Source organism: Macaca thibetana, chromosome 5, assembly GCF_024542745.1.
Source record: "Macaca thibetana thibetana isolate TM-01 chromosome 5, ASM2454274v1, whole genome shotgun sequence".
Classification (NCBI taxonomy): Eukaryota; Metazoa; Chordata; class Mammalia; order Primates; family Cercopithecidae; genus Macaca; species Macaca thibetana.
The window spans coordinates 37341183-37366169 of NC_065582.1; the positions used below are offsets into that span (position 1 = coordinate 37341183).

A 24987-nucleotide genomic window follows, 5' to 3' on the forward strand; every position below is an offset into this window, starting at 1 on the left:
TTATATTTTAAATAGGATTGTAATGTCAATAGAGATTTTTTTTTTTCTCTTCAAGGTAAGTACCCTTTAAGCTACTAATTTGTCACTAGAGACTATAGAGGCTTCCATATATAACAGGTAGCACAGCTTCTCAGGGCATGTCCAGCTTTGCTGCTCTGCTGATCCATAATACACCTTGGAGGTACTGGTTCTGGTTATATGAATAGAACAATTAAATTGTTCTTCATTAGATGGATTGTTGATTACTAATCTTACTCAGAAAGGCTCAACTGGACTTGGATTATTCTAATTGCCAATACTGTTTTTGCACAAATGTTTGCAAACCATTGAACAGTAATACCCCTTTTTCTTCCAATGTGAAGTTATTGCAGTAACCACATCATTGCAGAGAATATTTCTTAAAAGCTTTTTTTCAGTATTCACTTCTTTATTGAAAAACTTAATCCAGATTAAGCCACATACATAGACGTCTTGACTTTATTATTTTGAATACTTGAGATTTCCAAACTCTCTTTAACTGTCTTCACACAATTTCTAATCTGTTATTTTATGTAATTACAACTGTTCATTTCTTCTGCTTTTGTTTCCTCTTCATGGGCTGCCTAGCGTTGCTAGAGTTTCATCAGTTTCCTGTCTTGAGAGGTTTCTAGTACAAATTCACATTTTCCCTTCCTAGTTTATCCAAGTTCCTTCCTGGTAATTTTTATCTTTTTGATCTGTTTCATTTCGCACGTTATTTGGAACCGTTCTACTGTGCTCAAATGACCAGTCTGATTCCTAATTCTCTTACTCCTTTTTCATTGCATATTTTGTACCCTTTTTTCGTCAGTCCGTCTTAAAGAATAAAGTGTTTTCATTTCAAAAGCTTATTATCTCTGTTTTTAATCTTAGCCCTTCTTTCTTCTACCATTTTTCTTCCTCTTATGCTTCATGCTGGGTTCTCTGCCTTATCAGACTTAATCTTGAAAAGTACGTTACTTCCTTCCCATTATCTCCAAGGTTGTTTGATTTATAGTCCATTCTAGGTGTCTCCAATTTCTCAGCTCTTATTCAACTACTTTCTGAAGTTTGCTATTATTTCTGCTGGTGTTCTGCTTTCTTAAGTGTAAGTAAACACATTTCTTACTTAACCAGGTAGATAAACATTAGCTGGATGGATCTGGCTGTAAACATGCTATTATTTCGAAGATAAAACTGAGTTCCAAATGGCTAAATCTTTGTCTTTTCACTTTTCATCCTTTCCTGTCTTTTTTAGCGTTTGTTTTTTTGCTGCTTCTTAACATTCACTTCTCCTTTGTCTTCTGTAATAAACCTTAATGGTTTTTCTCCTCTCTCTGGCTAAATGTGTTTTCTTTGTTATTGCTTTCTTCTTTTATATACCACTTATGTATAAATTGGGTTGAAGCTTTGCTCTTAGCTCTTTTTCATTACACATCATTTTGAGGAATAGGTCTCCTGTTCATTATGTAGATTATCACGAAGTTGATGACTCAGAAATACCACATTTTTCTTGGTGACCTGTTTTACCACTATCTCAATCGCCATGTCCTTAGCACCCCAAAATTGTTACTTCCCAGTGGAAAAGCTTGTCTTGTACAATGCTTGATACATGGTTGGAACTAAGTAAATGCTTTTTGAATCATGAACGAACTCCTTATCTGAGCTATCCAATCCGTTCAATTTGTTTTTTTTTTTTTGTTAAGATAATGGTTTTAACTGTCCACCTATTCTCATGTCACAAGCGCTGTAATATCTCTGACCACTTCTTGTCTACACTTGTTAATATTAGTTGTCATATTTTGGTCCTAAGTTTGACTAATGAGGAAGATGACATTTTTGTCTACAGATGGTGGAAATCAAGATCATAGAGATTGTGATTTCCTTATGGTTTTATGGGTAGTGGTGGAGTTGAAACTTACAACTAAGTTTCTGATGACATGTTTCCTGATATTCACAGACTGTTTTTGTTTTGTTTTGTTTTGTTTGTTTTTTTTTGAGACAGAAAGTCTCACTGTGTCACCCAGGCTGCAGTGCAGTGGTGTGATGTCTTGGCTCACTGCAACCTCTGCCTCCTGGATTCAAGTGGTTCTCGTGCGTCAGCCTCCGAGTAGCTGGGATTATGGGCGCCCGCCACCACACCCAGCTAATTTTTGTATTTTCATTATAGACGGAGTTTCACCATGTTGACCAGGCTAGTCTTGAATTCCTGGCCTCAAGTGACCCACCTGCCTCAGCCTCCCAAAGTGCTGGGATTACAGGCATGAGCCACCACACTTGGCCAAAAACATTCTTTATAATGATACAAGTAATATGCCAGACAAAAGATTACTCAGTGTACTATGTGAGATTAAAAAAAAAAAAAAAAGACTAGAAATGGAAGTGGGAGTACTTTAAATTCTTGTCTGATGAGGTAAAGATTTTAAGTTGGTGGAAGGAATAGGAAGGAGTAAAAATCAAGGGTGTGAGAAATTTTTCATTAATTAGAATTTTGAGATTCTTCTTTGAAGGATGCAGTGATGCTAGTGAAGTGGTTGAGTGAACCATCTTTCTGGTAACAGTTATAAAATCTGGACAAAATATTGAAAGAAAAACTTTAACTGTTTTAAAAGCAATGGAAAGTAACCAAAGAAGGCAGAAACCAGATGAGAGCCTCCAACTGCAATGTGTAATTGTATGTTTGTGGCTTTCTTGCTTATATTTTCGCCTCCTATCGTTCAGTGGCATAGGAAAGAAGTTACGGGTAGCCTAACAGTTGGAAATTTACTCAGGGAAATCATGGAAGCAATAAGTAAGATCCAAAATCTGAATGTGAACTCTATCCAAATCATGGCTAATCACGAAACTATACATGCATAGGGGAGACTGCAGAGGACCCAGTGTCAAAACAGGTAGAAACAAGAGCGGAATCTGCTCCTGAAAGAATTGAACCATGTGGGGTTTGTGATTGCTTCTTTTTTTGACAGTGCATTTCTCAACTTGCAGGCAATTCGCGTGGCCAACAGCTGGCTTGAGGTATCAGAGCACAGAACATATTGTTGACAGAAGAGTTAAAATTTAGGGAACAAACACTGAAAGCAAGATAACATCAGAGGATGTAGGCTACACATCTGAGTATAATCTCTGCCCAGTTCCTTCACTGACCACCAGACTACCCAGTGCAGAGGGGATGCCCTGGGCATCAGATTAGAAGGAGGAAGCAGCTGGAAGGTGAAAGAACTAAGCAAAATCATTGTTGCTTACCACAAGGGAGACACCCAGTAAGTCCTCACTTAACGTTATTGATAGGTTCTTGGAATCTGACTTTAAAGGAAACAATGTATAACAGAACATTTTTTTCCTCATCAGTTTTATAACAAAACTAAGTTAAAGGAAATGACAGTATTCAAGGACCTTGCTGTTTGTTGTTTTGCTTCAAGTTGCTGTTTCCAAGACCTATCGACGATATTAAGTGAGGACTTACTGAAGTTTGCAGTTTGAGTCCGTATAAGCCCATTCAAATCATACAACATGAAAACCAAATGGTCCTTTGAAAGATTGCAACAAAATCTGGTTGCTGTAACTTGCTATTTATAATATGCATTTTCAACCAAAAAATTATTAGATATGCAAATAAAGTGGAAGTATGACTCATTTTCAGGTAAAGAAAGTCATTCAATAGAAATTAACCCTGAGTATAGCTAGATATTGAATTTAGCAGGCAGACTTTAAAGTAGCCCTAAATATAGTCAGAATAATTTAAGGAATCCTATGTTCAAAGGATTAAAGAAAAATACAGTCACCCCTCTGTTTCCATGTTTCTGCATTTGCAGATTCAACCAACCATGGTTCAAAAATAGTTGGGAAAAAACATAATAAAATTTACAGTACAGCAATAAAAAATAATGCAAATAAAAAGCAATGAAGTCTTGAATGAATAGATAGGAGATCAAAACAGAGAAACAGATACTATAAAGAAGGAGCAAAAGAGAATTTTAGGGTTGAGATCAGTAAATGGAATGAAATTTTTAAATTTAATTTAATTTTATTTTATTTTATTTTGCGACGGAGTCTTGCTCCGTCGCCCAGGCTGGAGTGCAGTGATACGATCTCGGCTCACTGCAACCTCCGCCTCCTGGGTTCAGGCGATTCTCCTGCCTCAGCCTCCCGGGTAGCTGGGATTACAGACGTGTGCCACCACGCCTGGCTAATTTTTGTATTTTTAGTAGAGTAGAGACGGGGGTCTCACCATGTTGGCCAGGCTGGTCTCGAACTCCCGACCTCAGGTGATCTGCCTATGTCAGCCTCCCAAAGTACTTTGATTACAGGCATGAGCCACTGTGCTTGGCCCATGAAATGAAATTAAATAAGCGAAACAGTTGTTTGGAGATGGCAAAAGAATCAGTTAAAGATAGATTAATAAAAGTCATCTATCTGAAGAGAAAGAATGGAGAAAAATAAGCAGAGTTTGAGAGACCTTTGGAGTAATACAGTGCTTGAACATGTATCTAAATGGAGTCTCAAATGGGGAATAAATAATGGCTGAAAACCCCCCTCAACTTTGGTGGAAAGTGTCAATTTACGTATCCAGGAAGCTCAGCAAACTTCGAGCAGGATAAACACACACAGAAAACAGATGTAAGCACATAAGTGGTCAAATTGCTCAATGCCAGAGAATTTCTTGAAAGTAGCCAGAAATAACTTACCAGAAACAATGGCGACCTCTAGCCATGAATATGGTATATTGACCTGAAAGGCAAAAAGCTATCAAGTAAGAATTCTGTGTTCAGCTAGAAGTGAAGGTAAAATAAATACATGTTCAGATAAACCAAAACTGGGAATTTTTCACCAGCCAACCACCATTGCAAGCAGTTCTAAAGGAATCAATTTCAAGGGAAATGGCAGCAGATGGCAAGTGCCATCTGCAGGAGGAAATCAACATCAAAACTAGTAAATACATAATTTACTCTAATTTTTATAAACTATATTTTTCCTTATTTTAAAAACAAGTACATATAACTTGAAGCAAAAATTATGATGCTGTATTGTTGGGTTTATAATGGAGTTTGAGAATGTACATATTGTACAATTTTTAATATGTGTTATGACATAAATTAACGTATTAATAGTCTTCTAACTTATGAACATGGCATATATCATTAAGGTTATTGTTTAATTTTAGTAATGTATAATAGGTTTATAAAAACTTAAAAATGGCCGGGCGCGGTGGCTCACGCCTGTAATTCCAGCACTTTGGGAGGCCAAGGCAGGCGGATCACGAGGTCAGGAGATCAAGACTATCCTGGCGAACACGGTGAAACCCCGTCTCTACTAAAAATACAAAAAAAATTAGCCGGGCGTGGTGGTGGGCGCCTGTAGTTCCAGCTGCTCGGGAGGCTGAGGCAGGAGAATGGCGTGAGCCCGGGAGGCGGAGGTTGCAGTGAACCAGCCAAGATCGCGCCACTGCACTCCAGCCTGGGCGACAGAGCGAGATTCTGTCTCAAAAAAAAAAAAAAAAATTAAAAATTAAAAATGTGGTAAAATGCATATAAAATAAAATTTGCCATTTTAGCTGTACAATTTGGTGGCACAGTTACATTCACAGTGTTGTTCATTTATTACTACTTTTTCCAGAACTTTTCTATCATTCCAAACAGAAACTCTGTACCTACAAAGCAGTAATTTCCCATTTCCCTTCCCCTAGTCCCTGGCAGTATCTAATCTACTTTCTGTCTTCATGAATTTGGCTATTCTGTATTTCATATATAGTAGTCCCCCTTATCCACAGTTTTGCTTTCCACAATTTCAGTTATCCATGGTCATCTACGGTCTGAAAATAGGTGGTTATAGTGCAATAAGATGTTTTGAGAGACCACATTCATATAACTTTATTACATTATATTTTAATTGTTCTTTTTATTGTTGTTAATCTTTTACTTTGCCCAATTTACAGATTAAACAAATAAGTATATATGTATAGGAAAAGACATAGTATATATAGAGTTTAGTTCTATCTGTGGTTTCAAGCATCCACTGGGGGGTCTTGAAACATATCCTCTGTGGATAAGTGGGGGACTAGTGTACTTCCTGCCCTGCCCCTTGGTTTGGAATCGCTGCTGTATGAATATAAGGGCAGTCTGCCTGTGATGTGACTCTCCATTGATCACCAGGGTGTATGAATTAATTGCTGTTTATAAAGAGTCTTGGAATGACTGTTGAGTTTGCTCTGTGTATGTATACGTACAACAGTATGGCTACTGTTGTAGCTGATTTGGCTGTGGTACTGTAGTACCTTATTTGCTCCAAAGAGATGGAGTAGTGATAAAATCTGTGTTTACTAGGTGGAAGCTTGTGTAAAAATGGGTACTCTGTTTTATTGAATTAGGTTGATTGGAAAAAGTGGAAGTGCTGATGGTTTTGAAAATATGATGATAATGATGTTATCTCTCTGGTTTAAATACTTTGTAGCACTTGTGGTAGATTGAATGCTGGTGTCAGTAGTAAAGTCGTGCTGTAGTTATAGTCTGAACTAGCTGTACTGTTTTGAGTAGTAACTTAGACAGTAGAGAATACCACTTTCCTAGGCAGGGCTCCTCACCTCTCCTAGGGGGCCATTTCACTGCACCTTGGAGTGAATATACAGAGAGGAAGTAGTTAGATCCTAATTTCTATAAGTTATGTCAGTTGGGGAACAATTGTGGTTGTCAACCTGTGTTAGGGCTGTATTGGTCTTGCTTTCAGTTGTGCTATAAAGTGGAAAAAATTGAATTGTTTATTTATCTCTTATTTATGATGAAACTTTCCTGTGGTCCATAGAAGTGGCATAGCAAGCTGAACATAGCTGGGTTGGTTCTTCATTACAAGATCCTACCCCCACCTCTCTTTCTTTCCTGCCTAGTTTCTTATATCCATACTGCAAGCTCTTTTTCCCAGTTAGAAGTAAGTTAGTTTAGTCTTAATAGAGCTGATTTACAAAGGAATTTTATGTGTGTCATACTGTTTGATTCTCTGAAAGGTAGATACGGGACTGTGGTAACATGCCAGCATGATGTTAACTGTGCTCTCATTTTTAAATGTGTAAATGGATGTGTGTGAAATGGTGGCTTGTCTGATACAATATTGGCTGCTAAGACATATCTGACCTAGAGCCTATATGTGTTGACTTCTTAATAGTCTCTTTACCATGTCGGATGATGTATATCTAGCTCATTCTTTTTAATTGACTAATATGATACATATCTTCTACCTCTTCAGAGTTAGGAATGTAAAAGCAAGTGAAAAAATATATTAGATGCTCTTAAAAGATGAAAATAGATGTGCTCCGTCACTAGTATAGTTTCTTTTTGACCACTGTGTCAACCTGTTTAGAAAGTATATTTTAGGCCAGGTGCGGTGGCTCACGCCTGTAATCCCAGCACTTTGGCAGGCCGAGGTAGGTGGATCATGAGGTCAGGAGTTCAAGACCAGCCTGGCCAACATGATGAAACCTCATCTCTACTAAAAATACAAAAATTAGCTGGGCGTGGTGGCACGTGCCTGTAATCCCAGCTACTTGGGATTGAGGCGGGAGAATCACTTGAACCCGGGAGGCAGAGGTTGCAGTGAGCTGAGACAGCACTACTGCACTCCAGCCTGGCAACAGAGCGAGACTCCATCTCAAAAAAAATAAATAAATAAATAAAAAGAAAGTATATCTTAAACATCAAATTAAAAGAATTTCCTGAAGTAGCTTTTTTTTTTTTTTTTTAGTATTGGCAGGGAAGATACGAGTAGAAGAGAAATGAATTGGAAACTGAGTACCACTACCCTTTTGCTTACGTTCTATCCAGAAATCTTTCTTAAATTCCACAGTGTCAGTGCAACATCTTTTATCTTTTGAGCTGTCTTTGAGGTTCTTTACTTTGTCTCTAGACTGTTTGTTAGGATTCTACTAGAGAAGTTGTTTTCAGATTTTAATTTCTCTGCTCCATTTTCATCTTCTAATTTTTTAATTAAAAAAATCCCATTTTATTGAATTCTAATTAGTGCATAATTTGTTGAGTTTTGACCTATATGTGTACTCATGAAACCATCACCACAATGTATATATACAATGAATATATACATCACCCTCAAAAGCCTCTTTGTAATCTCTTCCCTCCCCACTTCCCAGGCAACCACTGATTTGCTTTCTGTTACTGTAGGTCAGTTTGTATTTTCTTGAGTGTTATGTAAGTAGAATCATATAATGTGTCTTCTCTTTTGTCTGATTTCTTTCAGCCCTAGCTCAATGTATTTGAGATTTGCCTGTATTGTTGGATGAATAATCAATACTTTTTGTTTTTGTTTTTTTAACTGGGGAATATTCATTTTTAGTACATATTACAATTTGTTTTTTGCCTGTTTCCATTTAGCTATTATTGCTGAATTGGGTTATTAACAGTTATTTATAATTGACTATTATAAATAAAGGTCACAATTGTTTGTGTGTGGCGTTTTATGTGGACTTGTGCTCTTATTTCTCCTGTAAGTGGAATGGCTGAGTCATATAGTAGGTGTATGTTTACCTTTATAAGACACTGCCAAACTTTTCCAAACAGTTTGTATCAGTTTATATTACCACTTGCAGTGTATGAGCATTCCAGTTGCTTCATATTCTCAGAATTCTTGGCATGGTCAGTATTTTAATTTGATTTGTTTTATTAGCTGTATAATAATGTCTTATTGTGGTATTCATTAATCATTAGGAAAATGCAAATTATGTTGAGCATCTTTACCTATGCTTGTTTGCCATTCACATATTTTTTTGTTGAAGTATTTTTTCAAATCTTTTGCTTATTTATTTATTTATTTTGAATAAAACAGAGTCTTGCTCTGTCTCCTAGGCTGGAGTACGGTGGTATGATCATAGCTCATGGCAGCCTTGAACTACTGAGCTTGAGTGATCCCCCTGTCTCAGCCTCCTGAGTAGCTGGGACTACAGATGTGTACTATAACACTCGGCTACTTTTTTTTTTTTTTTTTTAATATTTTCTTTTAAGAGACAGGGCCTGACTGTTGCCCAGGCTGGTCTCAAACTTCTGGCCTCAAGCCATCCTTCCGCTTCAGCCTCCAAAAGTGCTGGGATTACAGGCTTGAGCCACAGTGCCTGACTACTTAATTTTTTTATTGTATTGTTTGTCTTATTATTGAATTATAAGAGTTCTTTCTATGTGCTAAATACTAGTCCTTTGGATAACTATTTGCAGATTTTTTCAGTTTGTGGCTTGCCTTTTTTTCTTTACCATTGTCTTCTCAAGTTCAAAAGTTTATTTTGATGAATACATGTTTATATTTTTTCTTTTATATTTCATGCTTTTTGTGTTGTATTTTGGTAGGCCAAATAATGACCCCTGAAAGATGTCCACATCCTAATTTCCAAAAGCTGTATATATGTTACCTGACATGGCTAAAGGAACTTTGCATATGTGGTTAAGTTAAGGATTTTGAAATGGGAAGATTATCCAGGTGAGCCCAGTATAATGAGAGAGTCCTTGTAAGAGGGAGGCAAAACCAATCAGGGCAGAAGAGATGAATGACTGCAGCAGAGGTTGGAATGATGTGCTTTGAAGATGAAGGGAAGGGGCCATGAGCTAAGGCCATGAGCTAATAAATTTGTGTTGCTTTACACCAAGTTTATAGTAATTTCTTACAATAGCCAATACAGATTTTACCTATAAGTGGAATGCTGCTGTAACACATATCTAAAAAGGTGAAAGTGGCTTTGAAGTTGGGGTTTTGGCAGAAGCTGGTAGAATTCTGAGGAACATAATAGAGAAAACCTAGATTGTCTTGAATGTACAGATGGTAGAAATACAGATGTTAAAGGCTCTGCTGGTGAGGCCCCAGAAGGAAGTGAGGAGCACAGTAGAGAAAATGTGTACCATCTTAGAGAATACCTAAATCATCATAAAGAGATTGTTGGTGGAAATGTGAATGTTAAAGGTGCTGCTGCTTGTGAGGGCTTTGAAGGAAATGAGGAAGATATTATTGGAAACTGAAGTGAAGGGGATCCTTGTTTAGATTGTGACAGAAAGCTTACCTGAATTCTGTCCTGCAGTTATGTGGCTAACTCTCCTGTCTTGCCTGGGTATAACAGCGGTCATTTATGCATACATTTGCAGTTCTATTCTGTACTTGTTATAAAGTAGTTTTAATTAAAGTGACAGATTTATATTTTTACAAATTAAATTTAGATTTAAAAAATCAGTATTTAGAACAAATATCTTAGTAGACTATATATACTTATTCTTGAGATATTATCATTATTAAATCTTTTTACAGCTTCCTTTTGAGTAAATGGATATGTAATTTAAACCTTTAATTTCTGGATTTCCTGATGATTTTTCTTAAAGAATAATTTTTAAAAACACATTTTAATTTATAACTAATGGTTATTTAAGGAAACACGTATATTAGTTTTATTTAGACATATGCTTTTTTTAATTATTGATTTGGACAATGGAAGTGCATTGTTTGGTAGAATAATATTAAATGGTAGCTCTTGTTAACGGTTAATATTTATTAGTGGATACAACTTAAAAATATCCATACATTTAGTCTTTATCCTTATCTTCCATTTCTCTTTCTTCTGCATTCTAGGTTTTTTTGTTTGTTTTTTGGAAGGAGGATATATAAAAAAGTAATTATTTCTACATTTTTAGCTACTGCCAAGTTGAAAGTCAGTGTTTAAATTTTTTTAAAAACGGCTGTTTAGTGTGGAATTCCTAAATATTATAGTTCCCTCTTCTGTCCTTTCAGAGCTATTGCACCCTGTTAAAATTTTTTTGCATTCAGTTCAACTAGTGTTTGAAAATTTCCAGTAGACTTAAAGTACTTCTCTGGAATTAGAAGAGCTCCTGTGTCTGATGCTATATTTTTAGTATTTCTCTTCAGGTTGGAATTTGGAATAGTCATTATCAAAAGTTATTTGTAGGCAAAATAAAAAAATAACAAAAAGAAAAAGAAAGTTATTTGTAGGATATATTGGAGATTGGGGTACAAGATAAGTGACACAGTGAAGAAACACGGACAATTTCAGAATATGAGACACCTAACATGGTTTCTGCAAGTTAGTGGCATGGGAGGAAAAAAAAAAAAAAAAAAAAAAAAAAAAGAAGAACCTAGGGAGTTACTCTCCAGTAAAAGAGATAAAAGAAGCAGTACTATAGTTATATACAAAGGGTCGTTCTTTGGATTCTGTTTAGATCAAATTAACTAGAAAATACATTTTTAAAATAAGATGAGGAATTTGAATATTGACTGGTATTTTACTTAATATCATGGAAGTATACTTAGTTTGAATGTATAGTGATTTTGTGAGCATTAAAGGCAGTGGCCAAATTATTTAATGATACATAATGATGTATGTGGATGAGTGAAGTAATGACGCGATGTCTGGAATTTACTTTAAAATACCTTGGAAAAAATGAATAAAAGATAGATAAAGCAATATTGCTAATATTTTAGTACCTGTTAAATATAGGTGATGGTAGATATATAGAGGTTCATTATAGTCTTTTCTCTACTTTTTGAAAACTTTCATTTAAAAATTCAAAAAAATTCTAAAAATATTTTTTCTTTTAGAAACCAACATGTGCTGAAAAAATTCAAAATTTTGTTCATTGACCACGTTTTTGCTGCCACCACTCTTTCAGCATTTAAAAAATGTCCTTAAATCTTTAAAAATTTGATTTACTTTTTCATTAAGAAAATGAAGCATTTCCTGGCCATTTCATCCTTCCTCTTGTATTTTTTCTCCTTACCTGTTGCCACCGTCTATTAGAAAAGTATTTCTTTTTGTTTTTTATGTACCTTCTCCTTGAAATATAAAAGTTCAATGAAGGCAGGAGAGATTTTAGCCTGTTTTTGTATGACTGCATCTTCTTTATCCATACCTGTGAAGCATGTGGTAGGTGCTGAGTAAACATCTGAATGACTGCATGGATGACTGAATAGACTGAATGGACCAGAGTTCTAGAAGACATGGGGTGATGTGGGGTTTGGTTAAGGACAGAACCAAGGAGAACCCCTTTGAAAATTAACTCTGTGGGATTTACAGGGGAAAATGTGGGCTAATGCATAAGAAGATTAAGAAATCATCTTTCCGGTTTGACTGTAAAGCCTTAATATTTCAAGCATTTAACATATTCTCAGCATAGATAATTAAGTATTTTTTAAAATTTTTTTCTGAGACAGAGTCTCACTCTGTTGCCCAGGCTGGACTGCAGTGGCGCGATCTTGGCTCACTGCAACCTCTGCCTCCCAGGTTCAAGTGATTCTCCGGCCTCAGTCTCCCCAGTAGCTGGGATTACAGGCATGTGCCACCACGCCTGTCTAATTTTTTGTTGTTTTAGTGGAGACTGGGGTTTCACCATGTTGGCCATGCTGTTCTCAAACTCCTAACTTCAGGTTATCCACCTGCCTTAGCCTCCCAAAGTAGTGGGATTATAGGTGTGAGCCACTGGCCTGGCCAGTAATTAAGTTTTTATACTGTAATTTCTCTAATTGTCTTTAATGTATTCTTGAAAGTGTTTTTCCTCCTAATTTATTTAATCCTGCAAGACAATCCGTTCTTGAAGTTCTATTTAAAGTTTATGTATTTCTTCTCAGGAAAAAAATTACTTAAAACTAGTGATTTGTACAGGCAAGATGAGTTTTAGGAACTGTTCTTATAATTTCTTTTTATATTAAAAATATATAATGTCACATTTCCGTTTTCCTAACAACTGATATTCTTCCTTTTTCAATGTATGTTTATAAGCTAGATTTTTAAATTTTGCTCCATGGACTACTGTAGTTGTTCTACTACTTAAAAAATAAAGATGTTAGTATTTAACACTGTTATGAGACACAGCTGATAACAATTGTGCTCAACAATGACGGCTAAAAATTGGGTTTTATAATGACAGTGAAAATTTAGAAACATTTTATGCTTGCTGTTCTAAAGTGAGTATTTTTCTAATCACTGCTTTAAAATTACTGAAGTCCTTTTAATAACCAACTCTGTATTTTAAGGAGAAAATGTGAGCAAAGATTTTTAGTGATTCTAAATTTGTTTTGTTCTCTTTTAAAAATTATTGAAGACCCCAAAAAACTTTGATTTATGTGGGTTATCTCTCTTAATATTTACCCTATTAGAAAATAAGGCTGAGAAGTTTAAATAGTTTTCATTTATTAAATTTATTTAAAAATAACAGCTAATTACGTGTTTACACAATTAAAGTCTGGCTTACAGGAATACAGTTGGATGCTCATATCTGCTTTTGCATTCAGTTTGTTAGGATATTACATGCTGTATACTCTGACAAAAACTTTACTTTGTGTATACTCAAGAGACAGAGTAAAAAACATAAGTAACATCTTAGTATTATTATAGAAATAATTTTGATCTTATAGACTCCATGTAAGTGTCTCAGGAACTCCCAGGGTTCATATTTTGAAAATTGCTGGAGTCATCTCTGAGACACTATGTGTGACAAATAGTGTTTTTAAATGAAACAATAATTTTTAAAATATAGTGTCAATTGGCTAAGTTTTTATTTGATACTTTTTTTTCCCCCCCAGACAGGGTCTTGCTCTGTCATCCAGGCTGGAGTGCAGTCATGGCTCACTGCAGCCTCCACCTCCTGGGCTCAAGTGATCTTCCCACTTTAGCTTCCCAAGTAGGAAGTAGATGGGACTACAGGCAAGTGCCACCATGCCCCACTAATTTTTGTATGTTTTGTGGGGACAGGGTTCACCATGTTGCCCAGACTGCTCTCATACTCCTGGGCTCAAGCAATCTACTCGCACCTGACTCAGCGTCCTGGGAGTTCTGGGAGCCGGATTCTTATTTGATACATTTTTACCTTTAGATGAACCATAAAAATTAGTTTATGCTTATGCAAATAAATTTGAGCATTGAGGAAGTATGTCTTGTTTAGGATTGTGTTTGTAGATTTCACATCTTTTAGACTACCATTTAAGAGAAGTGATCACCTTGTATCTTAAGGAAATTAAAATTATTTGATAGAAATGGATTGTTAAATATTTTTAAAACAAGTTTTGACGGTTACTTGTAATTAAAGGGGAAAGCAACTTTCAAATGTATTAATTAATTGAAGAAATACTCAAGATCCTTAATTGTCGTTAGTGAGCAAGTATTAATGTTGTTTCCTCTTTGAAAACATATCTGTACCTAGACAAAGTTAATTATAAACTTTTTCATAAACAATATTATGCTTTTTTTTCTAGTAATTTTTAAACCTTATCTTTGTTGGTTTGCCTTCCAGCTCCATCTATCTGCAACCTAAGAATCAATAATACTCTACATCAAATTAGCTGATGTGGAGGAAAGTGATAAATAATGAATATCTCATATTGCTTATACTCTGTTTAAGTTGTAATTAATATAAGATCCAAGGGATATTGGTGTGGGGGATGAGGAGGAGGGAACATTGCAAGTCAAGCTATTTCACAGGTATTCTATACCTTTGAATCTTTTATTTCATAATTTTCTTTAGAAACAATAGTAATGCAGACTGAATAGCTAGTAAGATAACTTTCATTAATAGCAGTATGGCAAGGATTTTTAATGCTTGTTGGTAATATTAGACACATGATTTATTTATAGGCTTTTGTTAATTAGAAAACTAATACAGATATCAAATTATTATGGACAGGTTATACATTTTTTGGCAACACAAATCCTACCAGGTTTTAATACCTGATACCTTGTTTTTATGTTAGCATGAGGCGTTTTTTCATTACTACTCTTAGCTTCCCTGGCTTACCCATTTGTTAGGAGTACATCAGCAGTACTAGGACATTTTTCCCTAACGTGTCTGACATGCATCTGAAAGTGTGACAGAGCAGGAGTATAGCTAGATTTTAGAAGTTCTTTTTTTCATTTAAGAAACTTAAATTTCAGATATGATAGTACTTCAGATTTTCTACATAATGTGCTCTTTCGATGAATAGCTGTGTAGCAGTAGCACAGGAAAAGCAGAGTTCTTGGCAATACCCAGCTCAATTGCATCTGCAGATGAGGATTTAAAATTCTATGCAGCAGACAGTACCTCCAGCAGGCGAGTAAAAGGTTACTGCATTATTGTTCTTGTTTGTTTCCATAGCCTTTATCTACCAAAGGATTTTTAAAAAATTGAATGTGAAATGCATGCCTGTTTTTAGATATTCTGGAAATTGATTTAAGTATAACATGAATATCAAAAGGGCAGTGCAAGGTGAAGGCAGAAGCAGTGCTGGATCTTTTTAGCTTTAAACCAGGGAAGAAATTGAGCATGTTGCATACACAAATAAGAAACCTTTCAGTGCCACAGACAATGGGAAGTTTTAAAATACGTACTTTAATTCAAGGTGTCTATTATTTAGTTTTTAGACTATCTTCCCCAAAAAGGGTGCTATTACATTAGCAATCATTGGTCTGTGAATGTTCATTTAAGTTATAGTAATTTGAAGTATGATTATTTGGGAAGACTATAAAGTATTTGTATTAATGTGACCCTCCCTTGTCCTGGAAATTGTAATGTGGATTAATTATGTGGTATAGACAGATATCTTTGTGCATTTTTGGCAAAGGTAAAATGCTTAAATATAAAAGATATTATAGTATAGCTAACATACTTAATATTGTTGCTTATGTTTTCAGGGTGGTTCATGGTTTTTAAAATAATCTTTTAAATGAAATGCAGATAAGTAAGTGGGAGAAAATTCAGTATCAAAACAATGAGGTTTTTGATGGCTTTTTACTTGTTGTCAATACCTACCTATATAGCCATATGTCCTTTTTTTCTCATTAAAACTCTTCTAACATTTATGATAGCAGGAGCCACCTTGGATTCTCCAGCTTGTTTATTACATCATTATCTGCACCAATATTTTTGCTATAGATTTTTATTGTTCCATTACTTCTCAAGTCTACATAAAGCATCCAGAGGGAATTTTTACTTGCATGTCTTATTCAGTTACCCTCCTACCCTCTCTCATCAGTCCTCAAAGATTTGTATTAGCTACGTCTACATTTTGTTTATTTAAAAAATACTTAGGCCTATATTTTTGTATTGTAGATTGAACGAGATTGAAAACAGTTCTGTAAATAAATCTACAGTATAAAAGTAAAATTGGTTGATTATTCTTACTGTGAGTATTTGGCAGGCTTCTTGAATTGTAGAGTCATAAAAGGTCAGCAGTTCTGATTGGTAAGTTAAAGAATCCGTCCAGTAATTTGCTCCCTGTTGTTTCTCAAAGCAATGCAGCAGCAGTTCTTTTCCAGATATTGAACGGTTCTTGAACAGTGTGTGTGGAGATGGGGAGGGGTGGAGCTCATTCCTGTTGGTTGTTGAAATAGTGTGCATTTACAGAGGGAACAGGTTGGATAGGCCGAGCTGAAGGAGTAGGCAAACAGATCTAAATTGATGGAAGGCAGAAAGTGGTTAGTATAATTTTGGGGTGTCTTATCTTGAGTTTGCTCCTTTGTTAAGTACTTGGGCTTTAATATAAAACAATTTAAAATATTAAAGCACCTTACCTTCTTTCTAAAGAGTAACTGGGAGACTTCTGTTTTTAATATTGAGTTTTTCTTGGTGATGAGTTTGTGGCTGGCATCTTCTGTAGCAAAGCTGTTGTTTTATTCTTTTTTAGCAGTGTTTCTTTCAGCCAAAGAGCTGCAGAATGAGGCAATTTGACAATTTTGAGTATATACGTGACATCACCAGTTCTGATTTTTTAAGTCAAGTTCTCATCCATTGAGCAAGTCAATGTGTGGCTGTGGCTGCAGCATTATTTCTTCTTTAATGAAGAGGTTGAGCCGTTCGACCTGCTGCTCCGATTTGTTCTCTTGTAGCCATACATCAGACCAGTTGCAGAGATTATCCATCGAATGTCCCAGGCAACCAAAGGTAACTACACAGATTTATTTCAGATAAAAATATGCAATGAAAATGGATGCATTATGACTAGGACCAAATGATTAAAAATAAAAGACCAATTAAAGATGTTCTTAGCAGTTTTCTTGACCTTGCAGTAGATATCCAATATCATTTTGTCATCATCAGATTGTGTAGCAATGGAAATGCACTGCAGTAATTGATTTTGTAATAGGATCAGGTGATTTACTAGCTGCACTGACAACCACTTGCTTGCTTGCTCTGAGCTGTGGAGCACTCTAATGGATGTTGTGATTTCAGCCTGGAGTTTATGTGAGACTGCCGGCCACTTAAAGCAGCAGCACTTATTTTAAAGATTAGATTAGTTTTTCTTTCTCATTTTCTTTCTTTCAAGTTTTGTGTGTAGCCTCAGTAATTTGATGGTTGTGTGCCCTCATGAAATTTTAGAGATTATATATTATTTTCACTCATCAATTCATAGTTTTTCTGCTCCATATTCCTAGCTCAGCATCAACATATTCTGGTATTGACCATGAGAGTATATCTCTCAAATATGAGAGTTATTGGTGATTATGCTATGTTATCTAAATGAAGTGGAATATTCCTCACATTCGTAAATTTCATTAGCTTCAAACTCTAGCTGTAATTAGAATGATGGTAAGGTTCTTGACCTCTTTGAGTTGTACCACGGTTGTTTTGCATCCTTTTTTGGTCTTTTACTTTCTTAGTGGTTTCATGGGTACAGCACTATTCAGGAAATAGGAGTTGTATTACTTCTAAGGGATACTGATGAGGATATATAAAGCTATTTTAAAGTAGTGTTTAAGGATATAGCAAATTAAAAATCTAATATCCAGTATTATAAATTTCAAAGTGATTATTTTAAAATAATTTTTGTTTTCCTCTTCTATGCCTTTTAAACAAATAATTGGTTCAAATATAGAAGTGTAGGAATATTGCTAACTGTAAAATAGAAACTCAGATGCTGTCAAAGACTTGGTTACTTAAAAGTTTTGCTGATGGTGTTATATTAGAAAACAAACTCTCTTCCACTCACGTCCTCACCAATACCACTACCTCATGTAAAGTGTTTTATACAGATTCCGCCACATAAAAATACGGAATTCTTTATCATTCCCTATATATGTTCTTGCGATGATAGAGACACCGTTTCTCTCAACCACATCTAAAAACATTTACAAAAATTAAATAACATTAACAATTTACTATAGTAGAAACTGAGCATAAAATTGTCATCACATGTGGTATTCAAATCACCATGTTAAGAGAACTTTCCTTTTTGATATACTCAAATAGTCACCCATAGTATTTGAAGCCTTAGTGTTTATAGAAAGTTGAAAATATTATCTGTGCTAGTCTGCACATTTCCTTTAATTCAGATACTTTAAACATTAATTATGGAAGATTGAATATAATTTAAACACTGGTATTTGTAATCATTTATTATTCAACAGGTAAAAAGTTTATAGACTCTCCCGACTTTCAAGAAAAAACCCTTCTGTGAACACTGATGAACATAAGCACATTAATATCATTTAGGATTTGGTCAAGGGTGTGTCTGAATTTCATATATATTGAAAATGTTTAATGATGGGCCACCAGCAAATTAATCATGGATATATTTTACTGGAGTGCCATACATGAAAGCATCTTTTCGTGATGGGTTCAGCAAATAGGTGACGAGGAAGTAAACACCAGAGTGTTGACTACTTTTTATAAAAGTTAGAAAGATAACTGATACTGTGATTAGACAGTATTTTATGTAAAATAAATGGGCAGTGTGAAGTTCTAGCCTCAGTGGAGCTGCCTTTTCTAAAGAGCCCTGGATCGAGCATTAAAAGAGTTGGACTTAATTTGGCTTTGCCATTAATCTATTTGATAACCTTGATCAAATTACATAAGAACATTTTAAAGTCCCTTAAACATGCTCTTGAAATGTCCATTAAAAAGATTTCAATTTACCCTTACCAGTGGGAAGTATTAGAATACTTGACCTTGAAGTTACAGAAGTTAGGAAGAAGGATGAAATTTCTTAAAGAGTCAAGTTGTAGGTGATCTTAAAACATTTCCTTTAACTTTTAATGCCTTTTTTTGGGGGGGTGGGTGGGTAACATTTCTTTGCTAAGAATACTGTTTTATCTCTTTGATATCCAATATTTCCTAAGTAGGATAGTAATTCTGGAAATTATCCTAATGGTTAAAAGAATAGACCTGGGATTAAAATCTGGTGCTGCCATTTTTTTCTAGACTTTCTAACAAAGATGATGTCATTAGGGAGTTTATTCAGTACCTAGCATATTTTTTAGTAAACACCTTTTGAGAAGGGCGGCCATTACGTTATTGGTGCTTTCTTCCTATATGGTATATTAGATAAGCTGTGTGCAGTCATCTTTGTTGCCTTGGTAAAATGGTTTGTAGGTTGGTTGATTGAACCCTTACTTTGGACCAAGCGCTGTACTAAACACTTTAAAAAAAAAAAAAAAGCGTCTTGCTGTGTCACCCAGGTTGGGGTACAGTGGCACAATCTCGGCTCACTGCAACCTCTGCCTTCTGGGTTCAAGCAGTTATCCCGCCTCAGCCTCCCAAGTAGTTGGGATTACAGGCACCTGACACCACACCTAGCTAATTTTTTTGTACGTTTAGTAGAGACGAGGTTCTGTCATTTTGTCCAGGCTGATCTCTAACTCCTGTCCTCAAGTGATCTGCCCTTCTTGGCCTCCCAAGGTGTTGGGATTACAGGCGTGAGCCACTGTGCCTGGCCTATACTAAGCACATCTGTGATAATTATGTCATTTATGAGAAAGACTCTAATGATTATTTTTAAACATGAGAAAACTGAGGCTCAGAGAGATTCTACAACTTTCTAAAAATCACACAACTAGGAAATAGGAGAATCAATGTCAAAACTTTAGGCATCAGCCTGATGCTCAAAGGAAGTGCTCATTGAAGCACTTTGGATTTTGAAATTTCTGATAAGTATAATGCAGATTTTTTTTAAAATCCCAAATCTGAAACATTTCTGGTTCCAAGCATTTCAGATAAGAGATACTCTGTATTTGTACTTTCAGTTAAGCTGTGAGTGTACAGATGAAGCCAAATTTCATCTGAAGATGTTATATAAATGATTACCTAATTTTTTTAGTCTTGAATAAGAAGTGATTTGTTCACCTCTTACTCAGCAATAATTCGTAGGAAGTAATTATTCATATAAAGCGTATTTGTACTGTTTGGAGTAATGTTTTCCAAAGTGTGGTTCAGGACTGGGCATGGTGGCTCACATTGTAATCCCGGCACTTTGGGAGGTAGAGGCAGATGGATCGCTTGAGTCGAGAAGTTTGAGACCAGCCTGGGACACATGGCAAAACCTCATTCTACAAAAAATACAAGAAAATTGGCCAGATGTGGTGACGTGTGCCTGTAGTCACAGCCATGTGGGAGAATCATCTGAGCCTGGCAGGTCGAGACTGCAGTGAGCTGAGCTGTGGTTGTGCCACCGCAGTCCAGCCTGGGCAACAGAGTGAGACCCTGTCTCAAACAAACAAAGTATGGTTCAGGGGATCACTTGTATCTATCACTTTGGATGGTGGTTAGAAGTACCAGTTTACATCAGGGCCCACTGAAAGAATCACCAGAATGGGATCCAGAGATCTTCATTTTCAAATAAGCTTCTCACATGATTCTTGGTTATACCAAATTGTTACAACCAATGATATTGAGAATGTTTTCCTGTTTTAACTTGTTTCTTTGCCTTGCAGCTTTTCCTTTCTTTTACGAATTTGTTTACAAACCACAGATGATTTGTAAAATTATCCTTCTGACTTATGGTGAAATGTAAATTGGTTCTTTTGTGGTACTCATTTTAGGAACATGTTTAGGATTAAAAGTATTCATAAACTTTGACTCAGATAACCTACTTCTCGGAATTATGCTAAGGAGATAATCAGATTCACAGGAAGACTTAGGCACAAGGATGTCCACACCATTATCGTCTATAATGGTGAAAAACTGGAAACAACTCAATTTCAAACATCAGATAAATGGTTTGTTTTTTATATCCATTTGTTTGGACTACCATCCAGCCATAAAATGTCACATGGGGAAGATTTTGTAAGACATAGGAAAGTGCTCATGATTTAATGTACAGTGGAGCCTACAGAGACTGGCAGGCCTCCTTGAGCTGCTGTGAGCTCCACCCAGTTCGATCTTCCCAGGGCTTTGTTTACCTACTTAAGCCTCAGCATTGGCGGGCGCCCCTCCCCCAGCCTCGCTGCTGCCTTGCGGTTAGATCGCAGACTGCTGTGCTAGCAATGAGGAAGGCTCTGTGGGCGTGGGACCCTCCCGGCCAGGTGTGGGATATAATCTCCTGGTGTGCCCGTTTGCTTAAAGCGCAGTATTGGGGTGGGAGTTACCTGATTTTCCAGGTGTTGTGTGTCTCAGTTCCCCTGACTAGGAAAAGGGATTCCCTTCCCCCTTGTGCTTCCTCGGTGAGGCGATGCCTCGCCCTGCTTCAGCTCTCGCTGGTCCGGCTGCAACAGCTGACCAGCACCGATTGTCCGGCACTCCCCACTGAGATAAACCCAGTACCTCAGTTGATAATGCAGAAATCACCTGTCTTCTATGTGGCTCGTGCTGGGAGCTGGAGACTGGAGCTGTTCCTATTTGGCCATCTTGCTCCGCCCCCCTATTTATTTATTTAATTATTTGTTTTTTGAGACAGTCTTGCTCTTTTGCTCAGGGTGGAGTGCAGTGGTACGATATTGGCTCGCTGTAACCTCCACCTCTTGGGTTCAAGCAATTCTCTTGCCTCTGCCTTCCGAGTAGCTGGGATTACAGGTGCACGCCACCACACCTGGCTAATTTTTAGTAGAGACTGAGTTTCACCATGTTGGCCAGGCTGGTCTTGAACTCCTGTCCTCAAGTGATCTGCCCGCCTCTGCCTCCCAAAGTGCTGGGATTACAGGCGTGAGCCACTGCACCCAGCTGAAAAATACTTTATTGCTAAGAATTGCCAACAATCACTTGAGCCTTCAGGGAGTCATGATCTTTTTGCTGGTGTAGAGTCTTGCCTCATTGTTGATGGCTGCTGACTGATAGAGTGATGGTTGCTGAGGGTTGGAGTGGGTGTGTCAGTTTCTTAAAATAACAATGAAGTTTGCTGCATTGATTGACTCTTCCTGTCATGAACGATTTCTCTGTAGCATGTGATGCTGTTTGATAGCATTTTACCCACAGTAGAACTTCTTTCAAAACTGGAGGTAATCCTTTCAAATCCTGCCACTGGTTTATCAATTAAGCGTATGCAGTATTCTAAATTGTTTGACTTTGTCTTAGGAAACTACTTTCTTTGCTCATTCAGAAGAAACAACACCTTATCCATTCAAGTTTTATTGTGAGATTGCAACAGTTTAGTCATGTTGTCAAACTCCAGTTCTAATTCTAGTTCTCTTGCTATTTCTGCCATACCTGTAGCGACTTCCTCCACTGAAGGTTTTTTTTCCTTTTTTTTTTGAGACAGAGTCTCGCTCTGTCTCCCAGGCTGGAGTGCAGTGGTGGGATCTCAGCTCAGTACAACTTCCACCTCCCGGGTTCAAGTGATTGTCCTGCCTCAGCCTCCCAAATAGCCCTCTGCTGAAGTCTTGAACCCCTCAAAGTCATCCATGAGGGCTGGAATCAACTCCTTCCAAACTCCTGTTGATATTGATATTTTGACCTCCTTCTGTGAAACACAAATATTCTTAATGGTATCTGGAGTGCTGTATCCTTCTCAAAACGTTTTCAACTTACTTTACCCAGATCCATCAGAGGATTCGCTATGTGTATATAGCAGCTAATGTATTTCTAAAACAAGACTTGAAAGTAGAAATGACCCTTGATTAATGGGCTGCAATGTGCTAATTAACACAATTAATGGGTATTGTGTTAGCAGGCATGCAAACAACATGAATCTCCATGTACATCTCCATCGGAGCTCTTGGGTGACCAGGTGCATTGTCAGTGAGCAATGAGTAATATTTGAAAGGAATCTTATTCTGAGCAGTAGGTCTCAACAGTGGGCTTAAAGTGTCTAGTAAAGTCTTGAAATAAATGGATGTGCTGCTATCTAGGTGGTGTTACTCCATTTGTAGAGCACAGGGAGATTATATTTAGCCTAATTCTGAAGTGCTCTACAGTTTTTGGCATGGTAAATGAGCACTGTTCTACCTAAAGTCAACAACAGCGTTAGCCCCTAACGAGAGAGTCAGCCTGTCCTTTAGTTTGGAAGCCAGGTATTGACTTCCCCTGTCCAGCTAGAAGAGTCATGGATGGCATCTTCCAATAGGGGGCTGTTTCATCTACATTGAAAATCTGTTGTTTAGTGTAGCCACCTTCATCAGTGATCTTAGTTAGCTAGACCTTCTAGGTACTTGCTGCAGTTTCTCCGTCAGCATTTGCTGCGTTACCTTGTACTTACATGTTATCAAGACAGCTTCTTTTTTTTAAGCCTCTGAACCAACCTTTGCTAGCTTCCAGCTTTTCTTCTGAAGCTTCCTCACCTCTCTCAGCTTCCACAGAATTGAAGTGAGTTAGGGCCTTGCTCTAGATAAAGCTTTGGCCTAAGGAAATCTTATGGCTGATTTGATCTTTTATCCAGACCACTCAAACTTTTTCCATATTAACAATAAGGCTATTTCACTTTCTTATCATTTATGTGTTCACTGGAGTAGCACTTTTAATTTCCTTCAAGAACTTTTCTTTTGCATTTCTAGCTTTTGATTTAAAGTGAGAGGTATGTGACTCTTCCTTTTTGCCTGAATGCTTAGAGGCCATTTTAGGATTATTGGCCTAATTTTAATATTGTTTTATCATAGGGGATAGAGAGGCCTAAGGGGAGGGAGAAAGATGGGGGAATGGCTGGTTGGTGGAGTAGTCAGAATAGACAGCATTTATTGATTAGGTTTACCATCTTCCATGGGTGCGGTTTGTGGCACCCCAAAACAATTACAGTAGTAACATGAAAGATCACTGATCATTGATCATCGTAGTAGATACAATAATAATGAAAAAGTTTGAAATACTACAAGAATTACCGAAATGTGACAGAGACATGAAGTTGCCACATGGCTTTTGAAAAAATCATGCTGATAGACTTGCTCAACACAGGATTGCTACAAACTTGCAATTTTTAAAAAAATATACTATTTGTGAAGTGCAGTAAACTGCAGTGCAGTAAAATGAGGTATGCCTGTAAAACAAACCTGCAGAAAAGAAATCCTCTACTCAGAAGAGCACTGACCAGTATCAGTGAATTATTATATCTACACCTTACTAATCAAGCTAATGTAGTGTGAGTTGTAGATATAACCATTTTAATGCAGGCGTCCCTGAGATCTGAAAATTATTTTAAGTGTTTCTCCAGTGTAGAAAGATTGAGAAAGGTTGAAAGTGAAGATCAGTAATGGGACGAACTGGAAATATGCCTACCTGATAATACAAAGCAATGAGAGAAACGTAGTATTACTTCCGTCATATTCGTGCCTGTGATGCATAATGTGAATAAAAAATTAGACAAACCAAAATTAAGGGCCATTATACAAAATGAATGGCTTATAATCTTTCGAAGTTGTTAAAGAAATGAAAGTAAAGAAAGGATCAAGAAAGTATTTCAGATATGAAACTCAAATGGGTCTGAGGAATAGACAGTTTGATATGTCAATGCGATTTTCCTTAAACATTTATATTGTGATTATGAAGAAGAATGTCCTTTTTATAAGAAATGCATACTTATGTGTTTGGTAGGGGATGGTGCATCATGTTGGAAACCCCTCCCCTCCCCTCCTCTCCCCTCCCCAGACCTCGCCTTTCCCCACCTCTTTTCTTTCTGATGGAGTCTCACTCTGTCACCCAGGCTGGAGTGTGGTTTCCAGCTGTGGTGCGATCTTCGGCTCACTGCAACCTCCACCTCCTGGGCTCAAGTGATTCTCCTGCCTCAGCCTGCCGAGTAGCTGGGATCACGGGCACCTGCCACCATGCCTGGCTAATTTTTTGCGTTTTTAGTAGAGAGGGTTTCACCATGTTGGCCAGCTGGTCTCGAACTCCTGGCCTCAGG

General features: G+C 36.8%; 2 protein-coding genes and 1 pseudogene across 9 annotated transcripts in view; 2 read left to right on the forward strand and 1 right to left on the reverse strand.

Annotated features, from left to right (window-relative positions):
* The window catches only part of LOC126954972 (peptidyl-prolyl cis-trans isomerase FKBP1A), a 1061339-nt gene that overhangs the window by 593903 nt on the left and 442449 nt on the right, over positions 1 to 24987 (forward strand). The window lies entirely within an intron of this gene.
* LOC126954384 (uncharacterized) overlaps positions 1 to 24987 on the reverse strand; it is a 545369-nt pseudogene that overhangs the window by 72381 nt on the left and 448001 nt on the right. The window lies entirely within an intron of this gene.
* FBXW7 (F-box and WD repeat domain containing 7) overlaps positions 1 to 24987 on the forward strand; it is a 209966-nt gene that overhangs the window by 69231 nt on the left and 115748 nt on the right. The window contains exon 1 of one of the 7 annotated variants that reach the window (XM_050791067.1): positions 12760 to 16892. The exons of the other annotated variants lie outside the window; for them this stretch is intronic. The gene's annotated coding sequence lies outside the window, so the exon portion shown is untranslated. Of the gene's footprint in view, positions 1 to 12759; positions 16893 to 24987 lie in introns of those variants that run through there. 7 annotated transcript variants of the gene reach the window in all.